The sequence below is a fragment of the Papio anubis genome, chromosome 2 (assembly GCF_008728515.1).
Source record: "Papio anubis isolate 15944 chromosome 2, Panubis1.0, whole genome shotgun sequence".
Lineage (NCBI taxonomy): Eukaryota > Metazoa > Chordata > Mammalia > Primates > Cercopithecidae > Papio > Papio anubis.
The window spans coordinates 53,118,550-53,133,257 of record NC_044977.1 but is presented as its reverse complement, the minus strand read 5'-3'; the positions used below and the strand labels follow the sequence as shown (position 1 = coordinate 53,133,257).

Here is a 14,708-nt window from a genome sequence, read left to right as displayed (position 1 = left end):
TCATGAATTTTCCCTGGAATAAAAACAAACCTTTTGTTATTATAGTTACATCTCCCTACAATATTAAAGTCAAATAATTTTTAAAACGTTATTTATTAAGCTAAAAAAAATCAATTCAGTGAACCACTTGAGGTGACTTGGGCTCTTGAAGGCATCAGATCTTATAAAGCGGCAGTTCAGCTTTTAATCAGCATGTCGAGTGCCTGTGACACGCTGAAGGCTGTGCAAAGTATTGTCACAAGAATAAATGGTGAAATGTATACAGACCCTGACCACAAGGGTGGGAGGCAAAAGTACATACACCAAAAGGAACTTATCTTGGGAGCGCAAGAGGCCTTTTCCTCTGGTCCTAACGTGTATTCTAAATTTCACAATGGTCTGGCAATTGAAAAAGGAGAAAAGATTATCTTTCTTTTTCAAGAATAAACAGAAGAAGATTTGAGTTGAGTAACCCCGTATTTTAAGCTTTACAAGTTGGCTTCACTACAACTGTCGGTTTTACTTCTTTCAAATTCCCAATGACAACTAAAGAAGTTTTATTTTTTAAATGTATTCGGCCTTTTACATGAAGATAATTTTATCTAGGCACACGTTAGAAAAATGCCTAAATAAAATGAGGAAAAATGCCTAATATATACAAAATTAACTTCTGTGGTTTTTTGTCATGGTGGCAGTTCTAATGTATGGATCAAAAATATTCCTTCAAATTTCCCCAAAGAAGATAAGCAAAGATTTTGGCCTAAGATTTCACAAGAATCAGCATGTTTATTTCAATGGCAGAGAAGTTTAACAGAGAGAAATGAAAAAAGACAATCACCTCGCTTTATGCTGTGCTATAATGTGATTTTGATAAAATATCGCAAGAAAATTCTGCTTTCAAAGTCAGAATGGAAAGAGGGGAGGAGCACAGGGAGGAACCATGGAAAATATAACCCCATTGTGTAATCCTGTTATTACCGTATCTCAAAGATTCTAAGACTATTTCCTACATTTTCATATTGCTAAGACTGAAGTTTATCTTACAAATAATTGGCATATATTAACAGCCAAGATTGCTTCTTTTTCAGTGGGACATAAAATACTGATTCACACAGAATCTAACTCCAGAGGCTTCAAAATAGCACTGGTCTCTTCAACCTCCATTCTTTTTCTTTTTTGGAGATGGAGTCTCACTCTGTCGCCCAGACTGGAGTGTAATGGCAAGATCTTGGTTCACTGCAACCTCTGCCTCCTGAGTTCAAGTGATTCTCCTGCCTCGGCCTCCTGAGTGTAGCTGGGACTATAAGCATGTGCCACCATGCTCAGTTAATTTTTTTATTTTTTTTATTTTTTAGTAGAGATGGGGTTTCACCATGTTGGCCAGGGTAGTCTAGAACTCCTGACCTCAAGTTATCTACCCACCTTGGCCTCCCAAAGTGCTGGGATTACAGGCCTGAGCCACTGAGCCTGGCCTAACCTCTGTTTACTTATAAAATTAAGTGTTTTGATTAGATCAACTTGACAGCCTACTTTTGGCTCTAATGGACTACGTCTTACATAATAGATATATCTTCTAAAGTTAAGTTTCCTTTTACTGCTAATCAAGAAATACTTTCCAAACTTTTACAGAACACACTTTACATAGTGGTAGAAAAAGCAGATTCAACAAAGCAATCAACTAACAAAATTTTTTGAGATTAGCTAATTATTAGCATCTCATGATTAAGGGAGATTTGATTAAAAAAAACAAGGACTCTTCTAGTTCTCAAAAGTTCCAGCTCCATTCATTTATTCGAATACTACAAGAAAGTTGTAGCCAGCTGAAACCTGAGACAAACAGAATCTGGTCCACCAAATGCAGATTCGATTTTCATAGAACAGAACAATCAAGGCCATGACCTTCAACACAGAGATGGGGCGAGTGATTGGGTTTCAGGGGGATTAATGGATTCTCCCGGGGTAAGGCTGCGTTAGCATGGGAACCCGGGTCTCGGCCACATGGCCCTTCACCAACTGTGTGGGCCCATCGCCAGACTGGGGTGTAGGCTGCAGAGAAGGTGATGGCAAGGCTCCGAGCAATTAATCAAAATAATGGTATTTATGGGCATTTTCTGGAGATTAGACCAACAGCACGGGGTGAAATGAGAATGTCTTTATGGAGAAGGAGAGGGTAAACTATACTCAAATGTATCTTGCTGTAACTTTTAGGGATAGATTTTTGACAAAGATCTCTATGCCTTGCCGAACAGAGTTTAAGTCCACAATTTAAATCTCCACTGTGTCTAAGGCTTTATGTTCAGCCCCCTTCCAAGCCCCTTTATCATGTTTGAACCTAAATCAAAGAAGCAAAACCATAGCTCAGTCGGCCAAGCCAGCTGCACTGCACTGATGTGTCTCCTTCAGGCTGACCACAGCCCATGGCAACCGACTGACATCATGTCCTGGCAAGAGGGCACCCTGGTAAGAGGACCCAGCTCCCACATTCCATGCCCCTCTCACATCTCACCCTCTCGTCACTGTGCAAGGCAGAAGCCCCGGCAGCCAGGGCTTACTCACTTTCTTTCAAATAATACTTCTTTGTCTCACGGTCGAGCAGCTGGGGAGAAGACACCGTGAATTCAGTCTCCTTCAAATTGTTCAACTTGTGGCTAGTCCCATTCTGGCTCCCTTTTTTCTTTTTTTATAGGACGGCCTTTGCAATGCGAGCCAGCAGATAAAGGCCGTGACGTGCTGTCTGCTCAAGCGCAAGGATCGCCTGCAATTCCCCCAGCCCTTGGGTGGCAACACAAAGTACCTCTCAGCCCCACCTTGCCTCGGGGAGCCGACTGGGCTGGGAAGGGCTGTGCAGGGTCCACACCCTGGACTCGGCTTGCTGTGAGCAGCTCTATTCTGTTTTTTAAGAGCAAAGATGAGATTGTGTTGAGAGAGTACAGCTTCTATCTTGGACTGCTAATAATATAGTTAAGGACAACAACAGCAGAATAAAACTGGTAGAAGTGAAATATAAGCCATCTTCACTAGAATTTCAAGGAATCTAAATCATTTCATACACACTATACTTTGTAGAAGCCTTCCTGTATCTTCTCTGAGTATTTTATTTTACAAGCATATTGCAACATTATCTATTGTTCTGACTTTTCTTAATGCAGCCCCGTGAGGGAGGTGGGGAAGAAGAGCTCTCGCCTTGCAGCCGAGGAAACTAGTATTTCAAGAATTAAGTGAATTTCCCAAGGTCGCAAAGCTGATTAATGGAAGCACTGGAAGTAGAAACCTGGGATTTAGACTCCCCAACTTCCATAATCTTTCTAGGTGTGCAAGATGCTTCACTGGTTGAGGAAAATAAATGGGAGGAAGACAGTTGAGGAGGGAGGAAGGTGGACAAGAGGGGGAGGGGGCGGGAGGAAGAGGAGCTTATCGGCTGAACCATGCCCACCCCTGGAATTAACACGTGAAAGTTCTAAACCCCCAGTACCGCAGAGAACATGGCTGTATTTGAAGACAGGGACTCTAAAGAGGTAATTAAGGTGAAATGAGGTCATTAATCCAATCTGACTGTTGTCTCTCTAACAAGAGGTTAGGACAAAGACACATTACAGAAGGGCCACCATGCGAGGACATGGGAGAAGAGAAGGCGGCCATCTGCAAGCAAAGGAGACAGCCCGCCGGAGAAATAAGCCCACTGACTCTCTGATCTCAGACTTCCAGCCTCCAGGACCAATGAGTTAATACATTTCTGTTGTTTAAACCACCCAGTCTGCGGAATTTTATTCTGGCAGCCCCAGGAAACTAATCCAGAGAGGAAAGAAGAGAGGACAGGACTGACACCTGGTTCTGACACCAAGGATGAACAGCTGCCACTGTCCCATCTGTCTGACCTAACATAGTGGGACCGACTGAGATGAAAGGCCACTGAACGTACAGATGCCGCTTCCAGACCAGAAGCACCTGAGCACGGGAGGAAACAAACACATGGGCTGGCAAGGGAGGAGAATGGGTTTCCTGGCGGGCACGGGGGAAGTGTACAGCTGCGGCCTGGCCCTCTGACTTGGTGATCATCTGCCCTGCACTAGCCAGAGGAACCTGGACCTCCCAGTAACTCTTCTGCTTGCCTGTAAGTGAGGAGGACTAGGTGTGTGTTCACCAATCAGGTTGGGGCCTCCTCTGGATGGGGAGGCAGTGGGTCTGGGGTGGGACCTGCTCCCAGACAGGACTGATGATGCTGGTGCAGGACGGATGGTGTCTGCTGGCGCCTCTGGTTTTAAATATTAATAGCTATAATTTTACAGGGGCTGAGAAGAAAACATAAAATAATGCCAAAGAAATTATGTCTATAATTCTCAACATCCATTGTGAATATACACTGAAGTGTTTTTTTAATAAACTGAAGTTCTCTGAATACCGAAAAGCACTAAAAATACTTTAAATTAAAACTTGTTATCACATCCACACACTGTTATTCATTTAATCAGCAAGTTCTATACTGCTTAAAAATCATTTTACTATCTTCAGGGCTAATAAAAGTCCCTGCTGTCTCATTGACCCTGTTGGATTTAGTTTACAACTGAACTGTATCTTGACAGATTATGTAATACTGCAACCTCCGTGGAGTTAACACTGAATAAGTGGGGTCAAACTAATGTCTTACTATACATATCATTTCAGCTTGAAGAAAACTCTGGTGTGTAACACAACACAAACAGCCTGAAGATCAGCCGATCTAGGTTTGAGGCTGGGTTTTAGCTTTGTAAATCGTAAGATTCAAAAAGATCAAACACAAAACAAACGAAAAAGATCAAACACTCATCCACTTCCCTGGTTTCCTGATGCAGACTTAGTAATGACACCTACCTTCTATTCTTGGTCCTCCATTCCCTAGACTCTGGCTCTCAGGCAGCCTCAGAGGCCTCTGAGTAAACTAGGGAAGTGCAGTCCCGCTTAGAGCGTGAGCTCTGCTGTGGCTGTGCTCGTGCAGGCTGAGGACTGCCATCCGCCTGAATATTACAACAGCGGTCCAAAGGGTCACATGCGCTGACATGGCCCCGACACATCACCAGTGAACCTCAAGGAGACAAAGCCAGCTCAGAACCTTTAACACCAAGCGCACAGTCCTCCTTAATGGAAAGGGCTCTTAAAGCCTGGCAGAAATTCTGCACTGTATTTACTTGCAAATCTACTTTTGTAACATTTTACTGTTAATGAGAAGGAGGAGAGTTATGAAAGTAAATTGTTAGCAGATGGTATTGGAATCAGGCACTTTGCTAGGGGCTCAATTTCCTCCCTGGTAGAGCTTATAAATGTTTAGAAGGAGTAGCTGGATGAGGGTAAGCAAAAACAAAACAAAAAAAAAGAGACTTGTTTAAACCTCTTCAGCAGTTGAGCCAAGCCTCCAGAGGGACTCTCGTTGCCACGAAACAGAGGGATTAAGCTGGTAATGGTATGACCTCTTTAAAATTTAAGTGTTTTAGTAAAAATACTCAAAAAATTTCTGTCTGCAAGCCCTGTGCCACGTGACAGGTTAAGCAGTGAAGGTCATATGCCACTATCTGCATTTTCAAAACATTGTTTAATTGGAGGGCATTCCAGAGGGTACGACTTTGCCACAGGCCCTGAGATGGTTGAGTCCTGGAATCAGTCACTGACCACTAGAGGAGGAAAAAAGGCACAGTCTTGGAAGTGCAGAGAGAAAATGGAAAACTAAACTTTCCCTCTTCTGATCTCCCATAACACTCCGAGCCTCTAGAATGGCCCTGCCCACAGGCTGCCTAATGGAAGAATTCGCCATGTGCTGCTCTTCTGTGTAATACCTCACACACTGTCCCGGATACTGTTCTGGGAGGCACGGGGAGCAGCTCATTCATTTCTGTATCTCTGGGCCAGTGACAGAGAAACAGTAGAAAGTGGACTGTGGAGTCAGAAAAATGTATGATCTTAGCAGTCTCTTCATCTCTCTTGAGGCTCTATTCAACTACCGTGAGGGATTTCTATGCGAATCAATGAGAATTTATAGAAAGGCCAGCCCAGAACAGGCAATTTATTTATTACACTGTTGGTTGGATTCCATCTGTTGGTGCAATTCCCATCTGAAGGATAAGATGGCTGAACAAAGGAAACCTCTAACCGTCCTTCTTCCTACTCATGAGAGGCCCCCTCCTCGAATACAGTCAGCACCAGCCAGTGGAAGGGGTCAGAAGACAGTGCCCGAGAGCACGGGTCAGTGGGTGCTCCAAATCTGCTCCACCAGGCGCCGGCTACATGATCTCGGCGCGGCTGCCTGACTTTCTATGACTGTTTCCACATGTGTGAAAATGGCAGTGTGAACCCACACAGGCTCAGAGCGATACTCGGCACGGGGCCGCCTCCTCCCCACACACACTCTGGACTTACAGGCTTTCTTCCACGCACCTTTCTCCCTCCCTAGAATGTGTTCAGAAGCCCTCTCTGCCAATGCATACTCATCTGCACTTTCAAAACCCGACTTGAGTGCCTCTTGTCGGCCTCAGCCCCAAGAGCACCCCTTTTGGTGCCATCTACCTGGGCTGAGCTGCCTGGCAGCATCCCATGTGACATGTGCTGCTGGCTTCAACTCAAAAACTACTCGTTTCTCAGCAATACTATCGTGTGTGCTACCGTCAAACAGGAGATCTTGCTCTCTGCAGCAGGTTCCAGTCCAGACCCTGAGGAGTAAGATGGTGGTCCCGGAAACCAGTTCAAATTTCTCACTGGCATACAGAGTGCTGAAAAAAGGCTGTATATAGGCCCCCTGATTCTGATCGTGAAATCTCATTATCAGCTCCAAGCCCCCCACGGAGCTGCAGTGGGCAGGGAGCTGGGAGGGGACACATTCCCAAGTCAGCTATCTTAGTCAGCCATTCAGGTATCCCACGAAAATTCATTAACTCACTGTATTCCTTACTATTGCTAAATATGCTGGTTTCAGAAGCCACAGAGTGAATTTTCCAAGGATTAAAACAGGACGCGAAGTTCAAAGATGTCTCAGTCCTGACACAGTGGAAGCAGCATTAGGGACTTGGGCACGCACACCATTCGAGGGCCTGACAACCCTGAAGACAGGTAAAGCGAGTAACTTAAAGTCAGCTTCAGTAAACCTTACTGCTGAAACAGCTAAGTACCCAAGTAAATCATTGTAATTTTTCCAACTTTTAATTTCAAAAAATTTTAAAGCTACCCAAAGAGTTGAATGAGAACAAGAACATCCCATTCTCTTTACCTTGATTCACCTAGCATAGCATTTTTGTTTTAGCTACATGCATACACATTTTCTTGCTATGATTTTTGAAAGTATTAATAAGTGGGAGACATCTTATTTCACCCATAAATACTTAAGAACAGGGATATTCTCCTTCAGAGCCATAATACCATTATCACACTCAACAAAGTTAAAGTTGACATATTGTCATTATCTAATGTCCAGTTCACATTCCAACTTCCCCAACTGAACTGTCTCTTTTTGGTAGCAGGGAGGGTTGGGGGAGTACTTGATTAATTAAGGATCATATACTGCTCAGTGAAGTTGTCATGTCTCTTCAATCTCCTTTCATCTAAAGGCATTTTTTTCTCTTTCGTGACATTGACGTTTTTAAATAATGCAGACCAATGAGCTGTCCCTACAAATTTTGGTGGCCTAATCATTTCCTTATGATTAAATCTGAGTTAAATTAAATCTTTTTGGCAAGGATACTACCCAGGTGATACTGTGCACTCCCACCGCACTGCACCGCACCGGAAGGACCTGACGTCAGTCCATCCCATCGCTGGGGAAGCTGAGCCTGTGGTACACACAGACCGCTCCGTTAGAAACAAGTAAGTTCCTCTCTTTTGTAGTAATAGTTAGGGGGTGTGAATCCTGTCACTGCCACTCAATCACATACTCATTTTTTTGTTTGGGTTTTGTTTTTCTATTATTTTTATTTCCCATAGTCATTTATTACATACCTTTTATTTGCAATTTGAGAGTGCAGAGCTAAGCTGGATTAAACACAGGGTCCCCAGTTACAATTCAGCTCAAGTCCAATTGGGGACACATTTTCATACAAAAGACATTAAAAGAAACAGACAATATAATCAGGAGTAGCTTATGCTTTGCCGGATAAAGCAGGTGCTTAGCAAATATTTGTGGTTTTTTTTTTTTTTTTTTGAGACGGAGTCTCGCGCTGTGTCACCCAGGCTGGAGTGCAGTGGCGCGTTCTCGGCTCACTGCAAGCTCCGCCTCCCAGGTTCAGGCCATTCTCCTGCCTCAGCCTCCGAGTAGCTGGGACTACAGGCGCCCGCCACCACGCCCGGCTAGTTTTTTTGTATTTTTAGTAGAGACGGGGTTTCACCATGTTAGCCAGGATGGTCTCGATCTCCTGACCTCGTGATCCGCCCGCCTCGGCCTCCCAAAGTGCTGGGATTACAGGCTTGAGCCACTGTGCCCGGCCAGCAAATATTTGTTTAATGAGGGACCTGTATGGTGCAAATAAAAGCTATTAGGCCGAACTGCATCCTTTGTGTTCTTCCTTCTCACATCACCTCACCCCTGGGGCTGAAAGAAAGTCTTCCAACATGGCCACCCTGCCTCCCACCATGAGAGATCGGGGTCCCTGATTGATTGGATTGCTGAAGTAAAGGCTCAAATGCCTCAACCTGATCAGCCCATCTCACCCTCTCTCTCCAGCCTTACCCATCTCTCTCGTCTCTCCCCCTCCCCTCAGACTCCACTGCTCCTACCGTCTGCACACGCAGGGGTGCCTCCCACCTCCCCTCCCGCCTGCCTGGAACAGTCCTTCACTTTCAGGTCTGGTCTAGGGTGCAAGTCCCACCTCTTCAAGCTCTTCCTCAGCAATAAGTGTTCCTTGGTCTTCAGTGTCTGAAAACATTTACAAGCATCCTGCATTATGGCTCTTAATCCTATCGCTTAACTGCGATACTATTTACAAACATTTTCACAAGGCTGGAAGCCTTCAGGCCACTTCCTAGACTCCGCTCATTCCCTAGGGCCTCCTTTCCTTCCCTAGAGCAGGCTCCAGGTATAAGCCCTGTCCTTGTCCTTTGCTATGTTCTTTCATAAAAGCTCCCACCCATGCTGTCTTATTGAGACAGTCCTCATCCCAAAATGACAGTGAAGTGGGACTTGTGTCCCTGCCACATCACCCCAGAAACGGACACACGGACGTGGAACCCTTATTTAAAAGGCTCATTGTTGAATCCAGTCCCGTCTAAAGAATGTATACAATTTAGGACTGGCAGAAAAAAATCAGAGGATGTGGTTCATTCACAGGCATTGTTGTGCCTGGGATGTTTGTAGGACTACTCCAGGAAATAAGGAAAACACACAGATGTTTGAGATCTGGTCTTTGCCTCAAGGAATTTTAGTTCTAGTGGGAGTGATAAGTTATGGAGATAAGGAACTGTAAGGACTGAACATTATAAATGCCAAAATAAATCAGATGCTCTTGAAATAAGTGAATTGCATGGTATATTAGTCATATCTCAATAAAGCTGTTACCAATCGAATATTGAGGACCCCCAAAGAGCTTTTGGTTATGTAGGTTAATCTACCAACGTTTATCATAGTAGGAATTAAAATGGGGAAAGTTTAAAAATATTAATTAATTTGAAATAAAAAATAAAGAGATGCACTTTTCATTTTAAAGAAAAGAGAGTGATGCCACACACATTTTATGAGGACGACAATAATTCTAACTCGAATAGGAGTGGGATTTGAAAAACGGGCAGGATTTGGACACTTGGAAATGATGGGTATGAGCATTCCAGGCAGGTACACGAGTATGAGGCAAGGCAGAGAGCGGGAATGATGCCACCTTTGTGTGAGAGCAATGGGACTAGAACAATGGGTTTGTTTCTTTAGACTTAAGGCTGGATACAGAGAGGTGGGTCAGATAATAAAGGGCTCTGAACATAGGTGAACGGCTGAGACCTGACGAGTCAGGTCACTGACAGGGAGCCACTATAAGCATTGACACAGCTGCAGGGAGGCTTCCGTGAGGGGTGCTCTAACATACCGTGCCAGACGGGTGCACACACCTGAGCCAGGGAGCAGGGCAGGGACGCAAGCGTTAGGTGAGGAAGCTTCAACAGTGTTCCGTCAGTGAGGATGAAGAAGAGGCAGGTTGAAGACACATTTTAAGGGAAGATCAAAGAGCTGGTATTCCAGCTAGTATTAATACATTCACCGGATCTTTCCAAAACAGGCCACCCTCAGCTTCTTCCTGATAACTCTCTCAATGTTGATCCTTCCTTGATATAAATTGAGAAACTATGAGATGAACAAGCCAGGAAGCTACACTTGTTCCCTAGCTTATCAATATGTAACATGGAAAAGAAAGAGTACGTTAGTGCTAGAACTCCATATTTTAAGTTCCACAGGTTGATCTAACAAAGTCTGATTAACCGCTCATATTTACATTTTAATTACTGTCAGGTGATGTTTTTATATCCTAATAAGATTCCATTTTTATTCTTGGAGAAAACTGTCAGTATACTCATTCTCTTTAAACAATTTAGATGTCTACTGGTTGATGGCGGGGGTTGTGCTAAGAGCTTCCATTTATCCATGATTAACCAACATCTATTTAACAGACATTTCCTAAAATCTGAGTTGTGAAGAACATCAAACAAGTCAAATAATAATGCATACAGAAGGAAAAATCTGAATACTGATTTTTAAAAACTGACTCCAATGAAATCTTCCTATATTAAAATAAACCAATTCTAAAAAAAATCATCATCCTTCATTAAACTGGTGTCAGGCTAATATACAGATATGTTGGGTTGTTCACAGTATACAGTATATTGTGAAGTGCTTTTACAGATAAATTTTACTCAATAATTATAGTTTATGTAAGCTATTATTAAAAGATGTCTGTATTATCCAATAAAAAACTAAGAGGCTATTAGAACTGAAGTCTGTAAGTATGTGACTAGCTTGAGAAAGTATTAAAATATTTATTAGAGAGTTACTGGAGAGTCAAACAGCTAATTTCATACACGGGTAAGTAATTAAATACCAAAATGTATTTATTTCTTTAAAAAAATGGCTTAATAATGGTGTTCGGCATAACCAAAGACTAGGTAAACCTGTGAGCTGCTTTTTAAAGGGCGATTGCAGACTTATTCCACAGATTTTAATGTTAATTGGAAATTGTAAGATCCTTATGCAAAAATTATACGCTATCAAGGACTTTTTGTTTCCGTACCAAGCTCCAAGAAAAGACACTATTAAATAATAAAGGAAAAAAGTCATACTATTTAACCTGAAAACAAATATTCCATTAGCATGTAAAATTTAAAGTGTTTCCTAAACGAAATCATCCCCATGATGCCGAGAAGTTTTCTACTCGAGTGTGAAGGTTCCCCCAAATTAATTAACCTAAAATACTGGGGGATGGGGATGTTGCTTACTTTTTATTTCTATTTCTTTCTGTCCTCCGGACCTCTCTCTTTTTTTACGTTTACATTACCCAGTGAGCAAATTTTATCAATGAGAAGCCAGGAAGGGCTGACTCCCTTTGGTATATTTACTTAAGATATAAAGGCCAATCAACCATTGTGCTCAGAAAAGTTGTGGCCGTTTCTGAGCCTACTTCAGATCTCTCCTTAGCTCCAAGTGACTTATTATGAAGCCAAAGAAAGAGGAAAACTGAGCTGATCAAAGGCCGGGCTGTCATTAAGTGAAAATGATGGAAGATGAAAGGCTTGCCCTGCACTTCAAAGGTACAGCTGAGCTCGGGTGAGCTGACAGCAAGCGTTCAGGGATCAGAGAGGCAGGCTGTGGCTTAATGGACTAGATGACATTCCTAGAGCCATTCATCTTTATACAAATCACGAAAAATAGAAACATAGTGACAAACATACATTTAAATGCTTTCCTACTGGATATAAGGAAGAGTGGGTAACCCAAAAATATAAAGTGACATACATCACATCTACACTTGCAGAATATAAAATAATGAGGTCCAAGAAGTGTTGAAGAAGCTGGCATCTCTAAGCAGTGCAGAATTACATGTTAACAGTTTTTCCTTATGCCCTAGGGTGTGTCATGCAATGAAGCTTCATTTTGAGAGACCATGGATGCAGCAGTCTCACTTCCCTGGTGGGCTAACACAGAACACTTGGTGTGCTGACGTGGAAGGGCAGTCAAACTTCAGACTTTGGGGTTAGAGCTGGTCTAGAGCTACCATAGGGCTGGGGAAGGAAGGTCAGAAAAATCAGGCCAATTGATGATTACACAATGTTCCCCTTATTCTACCCCCATTCACCCCTGCACAGTGCCCTCCCACGCACACACAGAACCTCAGCAGACAGAGGACCCTTTGGGAAGCAAAGATGTTACATTGTAAGGGGCCTCAAGTCATTAACTGGAATCTCCTTTCTTTTCTTTTTCCTCTGTAGGAACCAACATGCATCTAATCTTCTAAGACAGACTCCCTAGAATGACTTGAACACATGCAACAATCTTATCTACTCTTCTGGTCATACTGGAGACTTTTCAGGGAATTGACTGGGTTTTTCCTCCCTACAGTTTATTGTTAGTGACAGCAGCACCTGCAAAGAGCAGAGAAAGAGAAGAGAGAGTGCCACCACCCCCCCCCCCCACAAATTAGTAATCAGGATGTTGGGTAACACTGAGAAGAGAGGCTCTAGAAACTTTGTATATGTGAATTCATTTCATACTCCTATTTACCTGTGAAGTAGGCACTATCATTAGTTTCATTTTCAGGAGGAAACGGTCACCAAAAGTAACTCAGCAACTTGCCCAAGGTCACAGCTAGAAATAGGAAAGACTGGATTTACACTCGAAGGTCTGGCTCCAGGGACCACGTCTCCAATGTTAATGCTAATCAGAAATTGTAAGATCCTATACCACTCGGAGAGGTTTCACAGAGCAGATGGTGAAGGCTCAGCAGGAGTGTACCCGTGAACAAAATCCTGCAGGGTCAGCACAGCCTGAGGGGGTGACAGCACAGCACCCCTGAGCCAGCAGGGTGAGGGCAAGGGTGAAAGAGCAGCAAGAGGTGCTGGGGGGCAGGGTGAGCCTGGTCATCCAAAGGCGTGAGCACCCCAGGGCCCCTCAAGTAAACATTGATCATACGTAAAACCTTTGCTTGCACCTCTTCCAATCAGACCTGCCACCACCAAAACTCTCCTCCTCTATGGAAATTCCAGAGCTACCTTTTCTACTGAGCCACGCTAAATAAAGAGCTGGGACTTATTTCGCGGACTATTTGGCAACAATGACAACATTCAAGCTGGACAGCCACAAATTCACAACTCCCCTTGGCCAAGTCTGTCCTGGGCCCTTGCTGACCACCTCCACCTGGAATTCCATCCTCTCCTTCCCTCTCACCCCCAGGACCCGACTGTCCCACCCTGTGTGCACACATCATCCTCTGTAAAGATCATCTGAATGTACACATAGGATGTCAGTTTGCTTCTTGTAAGATAGCTAGTACTGATCCTAAAGAAACCAACAATTCCAGATTGTCAGCTCCTCAAGGAGGGCCCTGAGTGGGGTGTCCAGGGAGCCGTAGTGAATGCCCCTTACCACCAGACACGAAGTCTGGCACTCAGGTGTTCTCTGAATGACTGACAGGTACCATTAGTAAGGTTTATAATTGAGCTAGTACTTTCCACAATATTTTAATGTAAGCAAATGCACACACACACAAAGAACTCTGCAAATAATGGAATGAATGGAGCAACAATATTCTCCACATTAAGTCTCCAACTTTTATAATAGCTTTATTGACATATAATTCACATGCCTTATAATTCACCCATTAAAGTGTCTGACTCAATGTGTTTATAATTGGGGTTGTGCAACATCACCATGATCTAATTTTAGGACATTTCTTCACCCCCAAAAGAAACCCATACCCATTAGCAGTCACTCCCCATATTCTCCTCTCTCCAGTGCCACTAACCTACTTTCTGTCTCTATAGACTTACTGATTCCAGACATCTCATATAAACTCAATCATATAATGATTTGGTGTCTTTTGTGTCTGGTTCTTTCACTCAGAATGTTTTAAAAGTTCATCCATGTTGTAACATATGTCGGTACTATATTTCTTTATATTGCCAAGTAATATTTCATTGTATGGATAGACCACATTTTATCCATTCATCAGTTGATGGGCATTTGGATTGCTTCTACTTTTTAGCTATTATAAATAATACTTCTATGGACATTTGTGGACAGATTTTTACAGGGCTGTTTTCAATTATCCAGTATGTACCTAGGAGTAGAACTGCTGGGTCAAATGGTAACTCTATGCTTAACATTTTGAGCAACTGCCAAACTGTTTCCAAAACAGCTACACCATTTTACATTCCCACCAGCAACGCACGAGGCATTCCAGTTTCTCCACATCCTCACCAACACTTGTTATTGTCTTTTTTATTTCAACCATCCATAGTAGGCGGATCTCACTGAGGTTCTGATTTTCATCTTCCTAATGATTAATGATGCATGAGCATATTTTTCTGCAATTGTTGGCCATTTATCTTCTTTGGAGAATTGTCTATTCAAATCCTTTGCCCATTTTTAAATAGGATTATCTGCCTTTGTATTGCTGCGCTGTAAGAGTTCAATACATATTCTTAATACAGGTCCCTTCTCAGACACATGATTTACAAAAAATATTTTCCCATTCTGTGAGTTGTCTTTTCCTTCAAATCTATTATTATAGTTACCTACAGCCTTCAGA

The 14,708-nt window shown here is 43.0% G+C and overlaps 1 protein-coding gene across 5 annotated transcripts in view; it reads right to left on the bottom strand.

Annotated features, from left to right (window-relative positions):
• Positions 1-14,708, bottom strand: part of VGLL4 (vestigial like family member 4) — a 158,511-nt gene that overhangs the window by 49,108 nt on the left and 94,695 nt on the right. The window contains exon 1 of one of the 5 annotated variants that reach the window (XM_009200216.4): positions 2,536-8,137. The exons of the other annotated variants lie outside the window; for them this stretch is intronic. The gene's annotated coding sequence lies outside the window, so the exon portion shown is untranslated. Of the gene's footprint in view, positions 1-2,535; positions 8,138-14,708 lie in introns of those variants that run through there. 5 annotated transcript variants of the gene reach the window in all.